Source organism: Mastigoproctus giganteus, chromosome 1 (assembly GCF_048544385.1).
Source record: "Mastigoproctus giganteus isolate SK-2022 chromosome 1, ASM4854438v1, whole genome shotgun sequence".
Taxonomy (NCBI): domain Eukaryota; kingdom Metazoa; phylum Arthropoda; class Arachnida; order Uropygi; family Thelyphonidae; genus Mastigoproctus; species Mastigoproctus giganteus.
The window spans coordinates 1,485,795-1,502,280 of NC_143575.1; positions in this window are offsets into that span (position 1 = coordinate 1,485,795).

The window sequence follows — 16,486 nt, forward strand, 5'->3', positions numbered from 1 at the left end:
GACCTGCTCTATGATCAGTTGAATTCTCGTGTTGTTTAATTAAAACGGGGTTTCGCCAATGCTTAAAGCCATCATTGGCTAAAACGCAACTTGAGTTTGAAAAAAGTTTGCATCCAAAACCGTAGTCATATCCAGTTGATGAAGAATATACAGTATTAACCACTATTAACTGCACAGTTTCACCATATGTAAATCAATTGGAAAGAATTTGTCACTTGTTGTTGCCTAATAATATTATTATAGCTCTTGATTCTAATTCAAATTACATGCTCTGGGGTAGTAGGGAGACTAATGAAAAAGGTGAAACTCTCAACGACTTCTTTTCTGCTTCAGGGTTGGAAATATTAAATGTGCAGGAACATCAGCCTACCCTTTTTAGTACCATTGTGGGCGTGCGAACAGAGATGCTCGCCTATCCTTCCGCTCTGTTGGTGAGAGGCCAACGACAGAGAACTAGTGCGAGGAATTGCGCAATATCTGTCCATATACACTCACTCCCTGGAAAATAAGTTTCTCCTCCCTTATTGTATTAAACGTAAGTTCCAAATGAATACAGTTTTATAATTTTATCCTACAGAGTTGTTACCTAAGATGACCTTGGTCTACCCAAAATCATCTTAGTTGATTTTGGGTATTCATTCATTTTTTCATTCATTTATTAATTACACACAATATAGTCTCAACATTATGTACATAAAAGTATATACATGATTTATATACAAGATATATTTACATATAATTATATGCTCTGACAAACATTAAACTCTCATGTGTGTGTGCAAGTGTGTTCTTATTCAGGGTAGCTCCCAGGCATAAGCCCAAATCTACCTTGAGAACTTGGGAATATATAGTCTTTACAAAGCAGTCCTTAAAAAGTATGTTAAATTACTTGAGTCTGATTTTACTGTAGCGCTATTCGCACTTGAAATCCAGCACCCACTGGAAGTAGTGCAATACCAGTGAGTGCCAGCAATCCCGCGCCCCGGGTTGCCCATACCAGGGAGCCAGCAGGGAAAAAAATAATAATAATAATAAAATATATATATATATATATATATATATATATATATAATAAAACAACAATAATATTCAATAGTCTGGATGGCACAACTATAAACTTCAAAAATCACAGTTCAACTGAATATTTCCTCAGCTGCTGTTTCACATGCACTGGAACCTCCAAAACCAATAACGGTATTATCCAGCAATCTCCAACTGTACGCCATGGATAATAGACGCTTTAGACCACCAGACCCGACGCAGTGAATCTGATCCAGCACGGCAGAATCCAGAATGGAGTATTCAGCACAAAAGACAACCAACCAGAGCACCAGACCCAACACCATGAATCAGGTCCAGCACCCCAGCCGCCAGCCAGATGCAGAAACCAATAGTGAAACTCCATGAAGACAATTAAGACACTAGGTTTGCCTCTGAAGAAAGGCTCTGAGAACAGTTCTTCTTGCAAAAACAGCATTCCATTTTTTTTCCATTTATTTGTACACACAATTCTTTACATTTTATATACAAGAACTTACAGAGAAGATATATATACAATTTTATATACATTAGCATTATCATTCTCATTATACCTATATATATACTATATTATATATGAACACGTGTGTGTGTGTGTGTGTGTGTGTTTTACCTGTATCAAGGGTGGCTCCTAGGCCTTAGCCCATCTCCACCTTGCACGTCTGTGGTGGTGCAGAAACTCAGCAAGCTTTTTATCGCTTGTGTATGTCCACCCTGCCATCAGGGAGCAGCCAACACCCAGGCAGCCGCTGCCTGCCCCCAGGCACAAGCAGCCAAGCCTGGGTCTACTATTACCTTAAGTGCCATGGGCACAAATCCCACACCCACCGGAGATAGTGCAATACCGGTGGGTGCCAGCAATCCCGTCCCCAGGTTGCCCAAACCTGGAAACCAGCAAAAAAAAAAAAAAAAAAAAAAAAAAGTAAATATTTACATATGTACAAAAGATAATAGAATTTTGACTCTAAATCCTAGTAATACAATTCAATTTTACATATCTGACAAGTCATCCTATTTATATTTAATGGGATACCAACATTTATATTAACTGCTCAGCTGTCAGATTTATACTCGATTTTGGATTTGAGATCTTAGTTGAAGTCTTTTCTTAAAGACCGATTCTGCAAAGGTCTGGAAAGTCTCAAAGTTTGTTTTGTTCTCAACTAGTATTTTCACGTTGTCCTCAGCTAGATCTGGAACCTGATTAAGTAGCAATACTAGTTGGTCTGTATATTGCGGACAAAACAGTAAAACATGGATCCAGTCCTCCATTTGACCACAAGTGCAAAAAGGATCCGGCTCCAAACCTCTGTCGAAAAGTTTGGCCCGCAGAGATCCATGGCCTGTTAATAAGTACGTTGTAAACATGCTTGGTGCAAACCACGAAACAGAAGGTTGAGTAGAAGCAAACTCAACATTTTCAATATACTTCTTTGTGACTTCGCCGTGCACAGACGCATTCCATCTACTTTGCCAAATACTAATCATTTCACTCAATAATCTTTTCCGTTCTGTCTTTAAGTTACTAACTGGGTCGGTTGTAATTCCCATAATGGATACCTGCAGTCCTTTCTTATGTTTATAAATCATGCCACGGTATAAGATAAACAAATCTAAAGGCAGTTCTCCTCCAAGAATTTGGAGGGCATTGTTTGATACTGTACGAGGGGCATAGTTTAGTGCCAGAAGCATTGTCCTTTGAATTGATAGTAGCTTGTTTTTAATTATCACCTTAACGACGTTCTGGCGCCAAATACCTGCTCCATACGAAACTATAGGCAGAAATATTGCTTTATAATATAGTTTCAAGGTCTTTTTATTCAAACCCCAGTCTCTTTTGGAGATTCTTATGACCGAAGCAGTAAAATTTCTAATTTTTTCCTTCAGTTTGGTGACATGAGGGAGAAAGGTTAATTTATCATCAAGAATTATGCCAAGATATTTGTTTTGGGGAACATAAGGTATCTGTAAACCATTCAGTTGAATTCTTGGTGGTCTTCCGTAATTAAAGTGGTTTTTAAATGTCATGAAATTTGTTTTACTCGGAGATATCTTGAGCTTGTTGATGTCAGCCCATGCCACCAAATCATCTAAGATCGGTTGAATTTTGTCCTCTAATACCTTGCGTGACCTTCCTTCTATGGCAATCACGAGATCATCGGCGTAGGCCACCTTTAGAGAATCCTCGTGTGATTTCGTGAGCCACTGATCTAGTACGGCATTCCAGAGGAGATGCCCCAACACCGACCCCTGGGGGCATCCTCTCGAAACCTGGGCCTTGTAAGACAGATGCTTTGCCTTGACCATAATGTATCTCTCATTAAAGTATGATCTCAGTACCCTGTACACATAATTATCACATTTAGCCAGCCTTAAAGACCTGAGGGCACTCTCCCACCAGAGGGAGTCGAAAGCGCCCTCAAAGTCCACAAAAATTGCCAAAACATATTTAGAAGATGAATTCTGGATAAAGTTCATCAACGTAAGAATAGCATCGTCGGTGGACCTCCCTTTTTTAAAGCCAAACTGGCAGTTTGAGCATAGTTGGTTTTCCTCAAATTTCTTTAGTATTCTGGGAGCCAGAAGACGTTCATATAACTTTCCCAGATTAGCAAGTAAGGAAATTGGTCTGTAAGCACGGGGATCGGATATATTTTTCCCTGTCTTGTGAAGAATCTTGAGCAATGCCAATTTCCACTGATTTGGAAAATATCCTTCCAGGACGCATTTGTTCAAGAGATTTAGCAGTACTTGTGGGTAAAAGTTGAAAAACTTGACGATAACAAGATTCTCCACAAGGTCAATTCCGGAGCATTTTTTGCTGTTTAATCCAGCTATGGCAGAACCCAACTCCAACAGATTAAAACACTCAATATCAGTTGAACCCGTGTACATACTGTTTTCAAGACGTATCTTGCCTTGCTCCAATGTATCCAACTCAGGAATATCTTTAGGGAACAGACTTGACACTATAGCATGTACCGTGGAGCTCCAGTCCTCAGATTCTGCTCCGTTTATTCTTACTGTATTGTACACTTCTCCACAGATTAATTTGTTTCTGGAGATTTTGTAAACTAATCCCCACGGTTCTGAATTTCCAATCTGTTTGACAAATCCTTGCCAACAATCTATTTTAGCATTAGCTATTTCTTTGTGGTATCTCCTTCGAAGATCTCTATAAGAATCCTTGTATGCTTGAACATCCTGTTGAGACAGATGTCTGTGATTTTGATATTCCTTCCTTGCGTTCTGAACTTGCGATCTTAAATTTGCAAGATCTGAGTTCCACCAAGGGACAGGAGTTGTCTTGTTGTGTTTTTTCTTCGCTGCATAATCCGTGGCCAGATACAGCTGGGTTTGAACAAAATCAACAATCTCCTCAGCCCTTAATATATTAAGGGATTCGATCATTTCGGTCGTAAAGACAGCAGAGAGAAAATCTTTAAATTTGTTCCATTTAATAGTCTTAATGGAAAATCTCCTAAGATCAGTAAGTTGAAGGTCGTCGACTCGCTGCCCAGGAAGAAGACCATAAACTATGGCACGGTGGTCACTGTTGATTAACTCTGGGACAACATCCCAATGAGAGATACAACAATCAATTTTGACAGAGGTCAGAGTAATATCAATGTTGCTTTCACCGTTGACAGTCGAAAAAGTGTAGGGTTTATTAGGCAAATTTTGAACAGTAAGTCCATGAGCAAGAATAACATCTTCCAGGGCCGAACCACGAGGGTCATTAAACCCGCTATGCCACATATTGGATTTTGCATTTACATCACCAGAAATTATCAAGTTTTTCGAGGCAAACTTTGTACATAATCTATCTATACTGTGCAGAGCCAATTGGAAGTCTTCTGACGGCGGGCAATAGAGAGAAACGATATAGAAATTTATAAATTTCGAGGAGACAAGCACACAGACTGCGTTCTGAGAACACTCACCAGAAATAGAGGTGACCACTAAATCGTTATTCAGAATGACGATAGCTGTCTTGGGCGAACTGTCAAGCGAGTGCACAATTCTTGCAGAAGTTGGGAAGCCGATTAGCTTAAATGCTCTACAATCAATTTGTGCAGAGCAATAAGGTTCCTGAATACAAATAATATCCATTTTATTCTCAAATGCCGCCACCCTTATCTCGTCCATAGTTGCTCTAGCTCTTTGGCCGTTAATTTGCAGGATTTTAATGCCCTGGTAAGAATAATTTACACTCAAAAGAGGATTTCGATTAGCCGTATTATTCATATTGTGTTCTCTTTTCTGTCAATTCCACCGCTCTTATGTATTCGGGACAGCAACTATCACGAACAGAATGTTGAAAATCTCGATTTCTCCTCTTACAGTTGACACATTTTGGTGGCTCCTCTTTGTGCGTGCATTCCGAGAAGACGTGGCGTCCATTGGCACAATGGCCGCACGAGACTGTTTTGTGCGAACAGTTTTGCGCTGAATGTCCATACCCCAGACAGCGAAAACATTTAGAAACAGCTGTAAAATGACGAAACCTGTGTGAGGAGAACCCCAGAAAAATACGATCATTTTGCATTATATATTTGTATATTTTTGGAGCTAATCCAATGACCCAGTTAGTAACACGATTTCCTGCACCAGAACTGAACCTGAAAGTGGTTCCTTGCCTCACCTCTTCCAAGCTACAGCCAAAGTCTTTCAAGTTTTTAATGTAGAGATCCTCTACAATGTCCTCTTTGGAATAATCCTTGGGGATATTGTATATTAGAACAGTGGGACGTTGCAAACGGGGTTTATCCATAGCCAGACCAATACCAGTCAGCGTTGTTGAATTGCAAATGGTTTTTGCATCTGTATAGTTCGTCGTTTCGAATAGAACACCATTGTTTCTTAACAATCTAATGTTTTTAATCTTGATATTTCTGTGCTCTTTTCTCATTGTGTCGATGACCTTGTTTTTTATGTCCTGACCACTGGATATTGAACTGTCAGGTGATGGCTTTAATATTATTATATTGTTAGGATCACTACTGACCGCACTTTTGTTCCTGGGTTTATCATATTCTGTAGTTCTGGATTCAGATACACTTATGTGTTCTTTAGTAATAACTCCTGAGGGGATAGTCCGATCAGCCGGACATTGTGCCCTAGTTCTAGTGTCTTCTCTAACAACGTCCGCATAAGACGTAAGTTTAGGATCTTCTTTAAAAAGGCTTTCAAAGAGGTTTACTCTTATTTGCAATTCCCCTGCCTTGACTTTTAAACGCTCATTCTCAATTATTAGTGCAGTAGTTACAGCTTCAAAATCTGACCATAAACTCTGGATACAATTAGAGGCAACCTTTGTTACCTTACTCGATTCGGATGCTAAGTAATCCCCTAAAGATCTTTTAATTTTTGTAATTGTATTATATACCCTTGTTGGGTCAAGAGGTTCAGAAAAATCAAATCCTTCCACAAAAGAAGTGTTTTGTGTCAAGTCAGACTTGGGCAAAGCTTGTTCCTTTTCAGGATTTTTAACTACTTCAGAGTATTCATGTACAATTTCTTGATTACTCAGAGAACTTAAGTTTGAGGTATCCTGTACATCATGATTTTTACATACCTTTACTTCACTGAAATCCGAAGTAAGAGAGTTTTTCTTTTCATCAGTATTGGAGATCTGAACACATATTTTGATCACTGTCTTAGGGTACACTTTGCCCACATTTTTATTAGTTCCCTCATATTTTGAGTTCCCAGTTTTGGCGAAGCTAGATGTTAGCAATTCCTTTTCTCCTTTTTTACCAACAGTTTTTACATTTGCTGTCTTAACTATCTGCTCCCCAGCATCTACGTCAGTCCGTTTTGGGCCCTCGTTTCCAGCTTTAACTGAGAATTCATTGTCTGAATCAGACATAATCGTGGCACGTTTTCTCCTGGCACTCTTAGACAGGAGTTCTGATGCAGATTTAGCACTCGCATCTGAGTCTATAGTCTCAGACTCAGAGTTCTGAGAGCTAGGTATGTTTTCATCCATGGGATTGGAAAAAAAAAAAAAAAAAAAACGCACAAGATCTGTTAATTAAAATCCTCTTCCCTGAAAGCGAAATAAGTTTATTTTTGCTTGGTAGGTGAATTCGGTGGCAGGTAGCTTCTGCACAGCAGATGGACGAAAAGAAAACTAGCAATACAGTGCTAAGATAAGTGAAGACTAATGAACATATGACATTAAATCAAAATACTGCGATGGCGCTAGTAAATGTTTTCCGTTTCCATGACAAAATTCAAAAATAGAATATTTCAAGTCGCCATTATCGTCCATACAAAGTCTATGGGATAATGGTATCTCTATGGGAGATTTCAGAGTTATAAGTATAAGCACTATGCAATGCAATGTACGACTATGAAATCAATTACTCAGTTTGTAATATAATCTCATGCAAATTATTCCACAACCTCACGGTTCCAACAACCAAAAATCACTATGCACTATGCAATTCAATGTACGACTATGAAATCAATTACTCAGTTTGTAATATAATCTCATGCAAATAATTCCACAACCCCGCGGTCCCAACAACCAAAAAATCACCTATGAACTCACCACAACTTTAACTTCTAAGAACACATATTTATACATAGGGGGGTTGTCAATGAACACATTAAATATCTCAAGAAGCAGGAGCACATTCACTACACATAAACCACACTGGACGACACCTGCAAAACAGCAGCTGAAAACTCCTGAAATAAATTAAAACAGTCACGATTTGCAATAAGCAAATGCACTGTATCAAATGATAAGTCAGGAATATGCGCCATCAAAATCCGCCTTTGGTCTTCATACTCCCGACATAAAAAAATTACATGCATCCAAGTCTCCTGCTCGCCACATGTACAGAAAGGATCTGTCTCCAACCCTCTCTCATATAATTTGGCCCTAAGTGAGCCGTGTCCTGTTAACAAATAAGAAGTGTACATAGAAGGCGTAAACCAAGATGCCACGGTTTTTGCCAATGCATAGTTCACCTGGGGAATATATTTCCTCGTCACAGCTCCAACATCAGGTCTTTCAGGACTTTCCCATCTGGTCTGCCATAAATCCATTAATTTGTTCCATATTCGTTGTTTTTCTTCTTTAATATTATTCTCCAAATCAATTGTAATATCCAAAAACGTTACTGATGTACCCTTTTTCAATTTGTACAAAAACCCTCTGTAGACAATAAATAAATCCAATGGCATGGTACCAGCTTGATTTTGGGTAGACCAAAGATTTTAAAGAAGCATGGTTTTAATAATTTAAAATATCCTAAGACACCGTATTAACTATTTAGTAGTTAACTAATTCCGCCTGGTTATTGAGAGATACGAAACTCTCGGTCTAACAGAGGCCTCTGACAGATTACATAGACAAAGGTAATGAAGAGGGCTTTTCAGTTAAGATTTGATGTCCTAATAATATCTGTAACGGAGTTCCTTTCCCCTGGTTTGGAGAACGGGATTATCGAAAGTATATTGAGATTGATTATCAAAAGTCCTGGCAAGAACCCGAGTGAGCCTGGAGCATACGGTCCAATTGCTTTACTGTCGGTAAATGGCGAAGATATGTGAACGGCTGTGCATTAGCAGAGTAATGATTATCTATATAGAGAAACACTTCTCCTCTGATACCAGTTTGGTTATAAGAAGGGGAAGTCCACAAAGGATGCCATTTATCAGATGGTTAAGTATATGCAAAGTATGAGGGGACGTGTGTTCTACGTATATTCATTGACTTTCATGCTGGATTCGACAGGCTATGGTCGGATAGGATCCTATCCAGAATAACGGTTACTGAATGCTCAAATAATGTTTTCTGTATTTAAGCAGTATTTTTGTGAGATGAAAGTTATTGCTAGAACGGCATATACAGAAATTGTGAGAAATGTAGTTAGATGTCCTCAGGACTCTGTGATCGGTCCTCATGCTTGGTACATGACGCTAGGTGAGTTTTGGGAAACAAATTATGTTGGAGCGGATATGATAGCTTATGAGAATTTAAGAATGAATAGGCCTCCACTAGTGAGGGCATCAGGAATTCCCATAAGACATAACGCTGTTGTCAGGTACTTAAGTGTGAGTATTGAAGAGCGAATCAATTTTATAACGTATGCCAAGTATTTAAAAGGAAAAATTCGGACACTATGTGCCAAGCTTAAGAGAGTGATAAGGGTTGATTGGGATATAAAGGGCTAAACATAGAATTTACTGTATGATTTCCTATTTGTCCCCGTCACTTCCTATGCTTCTATAGCTTGGCTTTACAGGATGTCAAATTCCATAGTCAAAAAGTATATTACGCAGGCTCAAAAAATTCGCTCTCTTATCAATTACTAGAGTATGCTGAACAGTTTCGACAGAGGCATTACAAGTGCTCTCAGGCAGATCTGCAAATCATTTTATCAGCACTACTGTATTGCACTAAAGATAAGTTGAGAAGGTCGATTTTGAACATAAGTTTATGTCCAGATCAAGAAAGGCTGTACACAAGACACGATGTCAAGGAAGAGAAGAAAACAATTTTGAGTGAATTGGTACAGGTCTAGCAAAGGAGATGGGAGATTTCGGAGACGGTGGTGAGTGACATACATGTTCTTATCCCGAGTAGACATTTCTGAGATGAGAAAGAAACCCTGGCAGCAATTCGAGTTAAATGCAGGCAGTCTATAACAGGCCGTCTGTGCAGTAGCACAGTGGTATCGTCACTGTCCTCCCCACACAGGATGGAAAAGGCGCGGGTTCGAATCTCGTCATGACACGAGGAACTTTAATGGGGCTTTTTTCACTCCGTGGCTGAGTTGGTCGGTCTCAGACGTAAGTACCCGGTTTTCCCCAGAAACTGGGGTTTTTCGCCCATCAAAATAGACAAACCGACCATAGAACACACGCAATAAACAGACATAAGACACATAGCACGGCAGATGAATTTAATTATTCGGATGGCTTAAATATAATAGCAGTTTAGTTTGTCTATAACAGGCCATTTGTTGGCAAAGAGGTTTTTCCTGGTAGGCCTTGTAGATAGTGAAAATTGTACTTGTGGAGAAAAGAAGAGAAGACAACGGCTCATATAATGTTTCAGTCAGACAACTATGTTGACATTAGGAGTCAATTAGAATTGTCTTTAGGATGAACAGTTCCAGAACAACAGTTCATCTGGAGCATGTTCGCAGAAAGGTGCAAATTTACTTCCTTTAACAATTTTGTTGTTTTTGTATTTAAAAGGAGAGCGCAGTTGAAGTTTGATGGTAGAGCCTGCCTCCCAGTGGCAGGGATGAAAACCTAGTGTATTGTGATGGGGGGATATGCAATGATTGTCCAAAGTCTAATTCTTCTTGATTAGGGCCAAGTGGTGTGAGCTTTCCCAAAAAATTGAGTTATGTTAAATTTTTTAAATTTCTTTTAGTTGTTAAAACGTTTTAAAGACAGCTAAAGTTAGAATTGAGTTGAGCCATAAACCATATATAAGCTGCGGCTTGGGTGGTGGGTTGGCTTAATCGGTATTTTGAATGTATGTACTTTTTCACCGTTAATTTTTGGGGAGCGAAAAAGTCCTTGGGAGCAATACTTTACTTCATTTTTAAATATCTGGTTTGATTTCCTATACGCTCTCCTATGCAAACTTCCAGACTTTGATTCATACTGAGCCCCTTCAACAGCATTTTCAATCTCTTTGCTAAATTTGCAGCTCATACAACTGAGCCCATTCGAGCAAGTCACTCAAAATCTCACTTACACTTTTCTATATTTGAGACCTTGTTTCTCCATACACTAATATCAAAAAGTCATCAGCATAGGCTATAGTATTAAGACCTACATAATGCCGATTTAAGAAATCATCCAGCACGATGCTCCAAGCATGCGGACCGACAACCGAGCCTTGTGGGCAACCTCTACTTATATCTCTACTTATTGCAATATAAGATGTCCTTACGACAATCCTTCTTTCACTAAAATATTGTTTAAAAACTGAATAGAGATTGTCTGGACATTGCATCTTTCTCAATCTTCACAGGATGCCCTCCCACCAAAACATATGAAAGGCTCCATGAAAATCTATAAACAGAGTCATACATACCTACCCTCATACTCCTGTACATATCTTGTCATACGATAAATGGCATCTTAAGTATAGTACCCACATTTATAGCCATACCGGCTACTTGAGTATAAACTCATACTCTTATATCTACTGTTCAACAGCCTTTCATAAATCTTAGCCATTAGATTAATAATAAATCTTAGCCATTAGATTAATAGCCTTTCATAAATCTTAGCCTCATTTTAGGAAGGATGTAGATTTGCTTGAGCGTGTACAGAGAAGGGCAACAAGATTGATGAGGGGAATGAAGGGATCCTCTTACCAAGAGAGACTTAAGTTCTGCAAATTGCAGTGGCTGGAGACTAGGCACCTGCGCGGTGATCTGATTGAGGTGTATAAGGCCTTGAATAGGTTGAGCACGCTGAATTCTGATGGGATACTTCCACTTGTTCAGATTACGAACGTAAGGGAGCATAAATTCAAATTAAGCAAAGACAGATGTAGAATAGATGTGCAGAAATTTGCCTCTAGCCAGCGGGTGTTTAATTGCTGGAACAAACTTCCATCTGTCGTTGTGGAAGTTGAGAGGTAAATAAATTTAAGGAGGAACTAGACAGGCATTTAGAGGGAATGGTGTGATTTTTTTTTTTTTTTGGCTGATGCTGCCTAAGCTCATACACTTGCTTTCTTGCATCACATGCCACTACTACTATTATCGACCACAGAGTAATTGGCCGGTATGACCCCGATTCACTTAACTCTTTATCCATACTCTTTATTATGAGCCTCAAATCTGCAACCTTCCATACAGGTGGGAAGACATCCCTCCTGAAACATTTATTATACATTTCTACAATGACACCAGACCTTAAATTATATGCCCTCTTATACACCTTAACTTAGATATAATCAAGGCCCAGTGCCTTACCATCCGCAGCCTGCAGCACTGCACCTGTCACCTACTCTACAGTGAAATCATTTTCAATGCAGTCTGCAAAATATACTGAATTTTCTGGAATCATATCCTTTTGTTCTTCCGACATTTCATCTTCACTAATCTGGGGAAACAATTCGTCTAGGATCATGTTCACAGTTTCATGCCAATTTAGAGCAGTAATCTCCCTATTTCTCACTATACAATTTATGTTTCTAAAATAATATTTAACAGTAATAACTTTGTAAAAAGACCAAGGATCCCTTGATCCATGAACTTGAAAAAAAAAAAAAAAATCCTCCATGAGGATTTTTTTCCATGGAGGATTTTACCAAAAATCCTCCATTAGCATTAACAATAGCTTTTACATAACCTTTTCTCACATCTTTATACAATCTCTGATATATTACCGACAGATGAGCATCTCCAACCCTCCTATAATATTGAAATCGACGTCTTATCCTTCTTAGTTCAATTCTTTTATTATTTAACTCTGTTCCCAATCAAGGAACAGAGCTTGTTCTCACTTTTAGTTTATTCATACTAATCTTAGATACACTATATAAAATTTTTTCTAACATAACAACATGTTCTATGGGTGACAACATATTCCAATCTACTTCATTCACTTGGGTATTAAAAGCCATATCCAATCTATCCCAATTGGGAGTACGTACTGAGAATCTTTCCAGCTCCACTACAGTTCTCCTGCACCTTTCGAAACATATTTCGAAAGTGATCGCATTGTGATCACTAGTAATAATTTGATCATTTACTTGCCAATTCTTTATCCTATTCATTAAGGACCCCGTGCACAAGGTCTCATCAATACATGACTGTCCATGTATCGTCGAGTATGTAGGCAGACTTCCCATTCTGTTAACACCTTCAATCGTGCGGCAGAAAGGAAGTCGTCTAGAATTTCACCTCTATCATCAGACTCCTCACTACCCCAAAGAATGCAGTTTGAATTTGTGTCAATCGCCAGCACAATTTGCTTAGTAGTCAAAACCTCACACATTCTTTCTAATTGTCTTATATAACGCTCTAAGTCCTCACTCGAAGGACAATACATTGACACAAAGTACAGGCTACCAAATGAACCAATTATCTCACTACATGTCACGTTTTCAGTATTTAAATTCTGAATCTTAGTGGCCACCAAATCACCATTCCTTATTATTATAGCCAATTTTGGATGTCTACCATGAGATAATACTCGATATCTTCGAGGATACCCTCTCACACATCCTTGCCACTTATAAGGCTCCTGCACCAGTGCCAAATCAATATCTAGAGCTGCTATCTGACAATGTAACTGTGCAGCGACTCCTTTAGCTAGTTTGCATTCAACTGAATCGCTTTAATAGAACTAGCCATAACTAATCCTACTTTTCTACACCTCTAAAGCCCTTACATACTCTGGACAATTCTTATCTACTGCAGAATGAATCGCCTGCTTCTTTCTGCTTTTACATTTTATACAAGCGGTTTCCTCATTCCTGTGCATACAATCCCTATAAGTGTGATCATTTCTCGCACAATGACCACAATTAGGATCTCTCTTACAGAACTTAGCTACATGCCCAAAATTCAAGCAATTGTAGCACTGTGTCAGTGGAAAGACCTCTCTGCACTTAAATGCTACCCAATTAGCATACAATCTATTTCTATCTTTTAATACATTCCACACTTTTGGCTTCACCTCAACTACCCAATTTAATAATTCACTCTTTTTTTTTATTTATAGAAACAATCTCAAAACCTTCCTTAAAGTCCAGCATAGTCACACCATAGTCTTTACAAATGTTTAACCAAATTTGAACCTTAAAATCAGATTGGTTAATATCCTTTTCCATATCATACATCACCATCTTCGGAAAAGTCGCTTTTGGTATAGAAAACTTTAGTCCAATCTCCTGAATTTTCGTACAACCTCTGAACTTCAGAACATCATCATCCCCTCCAGCCTCCACCAACACACCACAATCTTTATCTTTACATTATCAGGAATCGGCCTCACAACTCAGTCTTAACTTGTTCGCAACTTTTAACAACATGAAAAAGGATCTCAAACAAGTCTTCACTTTATTAATACGTTTAAATTCACTATACTTAGGCCTCTACTTACTTTCCTCTCTTCTTTTCTTTTTCACACATCCTCGTCCTTCTTTTTCTACACCTTTTTTTTACCACAACTACCTTCTCCTATCTTTTTCCTTCGTTTCCTAGATTCTCTCAAACTTTGTGATTGTGGGAAGCCAGAAAGAGACGACGACCTCCTAATTGGAGGTGCCCGTTTTAATGAACTATCTGAGGACACTTCCATTTCCGTTAACCCTTGAACCTGAGAATGTATTTCCATACTTATCTCCTCTCGCTAATCATCAGTCACATCAGAGGTTGCTTTCATCACCTCACGCTCGAAAAACAAACCTCTTCTTCCTCTATAGAACTCATTCATATAATAAAGAATAATTACTATTTACAATAAAAATCCCTGCTCAACAGTGAGCAGGGATCAACTATATACAATTTATACAAAGTCAATCAAAGTTCAGGGATCAAAGGTCTCTTCACAGTACGCCCTAAATGGATTTATAATGCGTTTAGGAAATCTATCCACTAAGCAGTTAAAAACTCCGCCCCCAAGTTTAACGGGGATGGTCCCAGAAGCTAGGACAAGAATTAACTCAAAATTCCTCTGTAACTATCAACTTTTTGGGCCCGTTTAGCAAGCCGGGATCAACCCCGACTGCTCCCTCCAGACTTCGTGGAAGTAGGACAGCTAATCGAACAAAAACAACACAGCAAGGGACGAAAAATTAACAATTTCAATCACTTAGACAACTAGCCTATTCACTTACTATACAGCAATTGCCCCAGATTAGCTATCAAATACAAGTCAAAGTCAAAGTATTTTATTAGTTTTTGGCAAACTCCAGGGTTTCCCCTATTCGCCGCTGAAGGCTATCAAATACATTTCATTTAATCAAGCTAAACCAAATGGCCACCTGAGCTGTAGCTCATCTGCCACTTACAATCATAACTGTTTTATTTGTTAATAACTTCAGTCAATCAATCTTTAACAAAACAACAAACAATTACAAAAGTCTAACTTGACTCATGACATAACAAAAGACAGCACAACCTTTAGCCTCGCGGTGGAGTCGGCATCTCCGCCCCCACCACGAGTTTCCGTCCCCACCACGAGGAGGTAGGTTGCCCTATCTAGTGAAACATAGTCTGATACCTGTCAGACTAAATAATAATAAAAATTGATCTTTCAAAAATTCATAATAACAAAATTGATCATACAATACTCACACCGGTCCAGTCCCTGCGAACCCCAACACTGACGTTACTGTGACTGACGACCCCCACTCACCACCGGGAGAAGTCTTCCTACAATTACTAAAAAAAGGGGTACCTCCACATGATACCAACTAATCTTGTTCAGTTCTTCTCTTTAAATTATCAACCGCCTTTAAATATTCTGGACAAGTTCGATCATTAGCACCATGTGCAGAAGGCACCTTCATCCTCCAGCAATTTACACATTTTGGAGCATCCGCTCTTTGTGTACATGACTTAAAAGTATGACCACTCCCGGCACAGTGACTGCAGAACTCGCCCGCATCACAGTACCGGGACACATGGCCATACACCATACATTTATAACATTGCGTCGGTGTCCACAACTCCCGAACACGGTGTGAGCTCCAATTCCAAAACACTCTTGAATATTTTAAAAGGTATCTCCTTACACGTGGGGAAACCTCCACCACTACATTGTACCCTGGAGAGTTCCTTGCCTTATTCTTTGCGAGTATTTTTATCTCGGAAAGAATTTGGCCTTTATTGACGAATCCGTCAACCAAATTCCTTTCCCACAATTCATTTTTTTGGGACTCTCGATCTACATCTGAATCAACATCAAAACTTACTAATCTTGGCAACCGACGAAGGGGCCTTTCAACCTCCATCCCAAGCTTTTGTACCTCCGTACACTCTTCAATTTTCTTAACATCGACTTCAGAAGCAGTTTCAATCATTACCCTTTTATTTCTTATAGGTCGAACCGATACTATCTTGACGTCAGTTAAGACAGGAGCAACTCGTCCCATCAACTCACTCTTAACTTGGTCACTAGTACTATATTTGTCCGCCTTTGCCTTCACTATAATCATTTTATTCTTGGACTTTACCTCACTGGAACTGACAGCCTCTGCATATGATCTTTGAACAGCCACTTCTTTTTCTTTCTGTTCCATCAAAGTGCTCAACTTAGTCTCAAGGAGCACATTTCGAACAGCCAAAGACTGCACCAACTCAGCCATCTTGTCCCAGTATCCCATTACAATATCCAGATCGTGTACACTTGGCTGTTTTAAAGCCGATACAAAAAACCTAAATTTACTTCTATAAAAATCCAAATTCTCCAAGGTGGTAGGTTCTAACATATTCCGAGGACT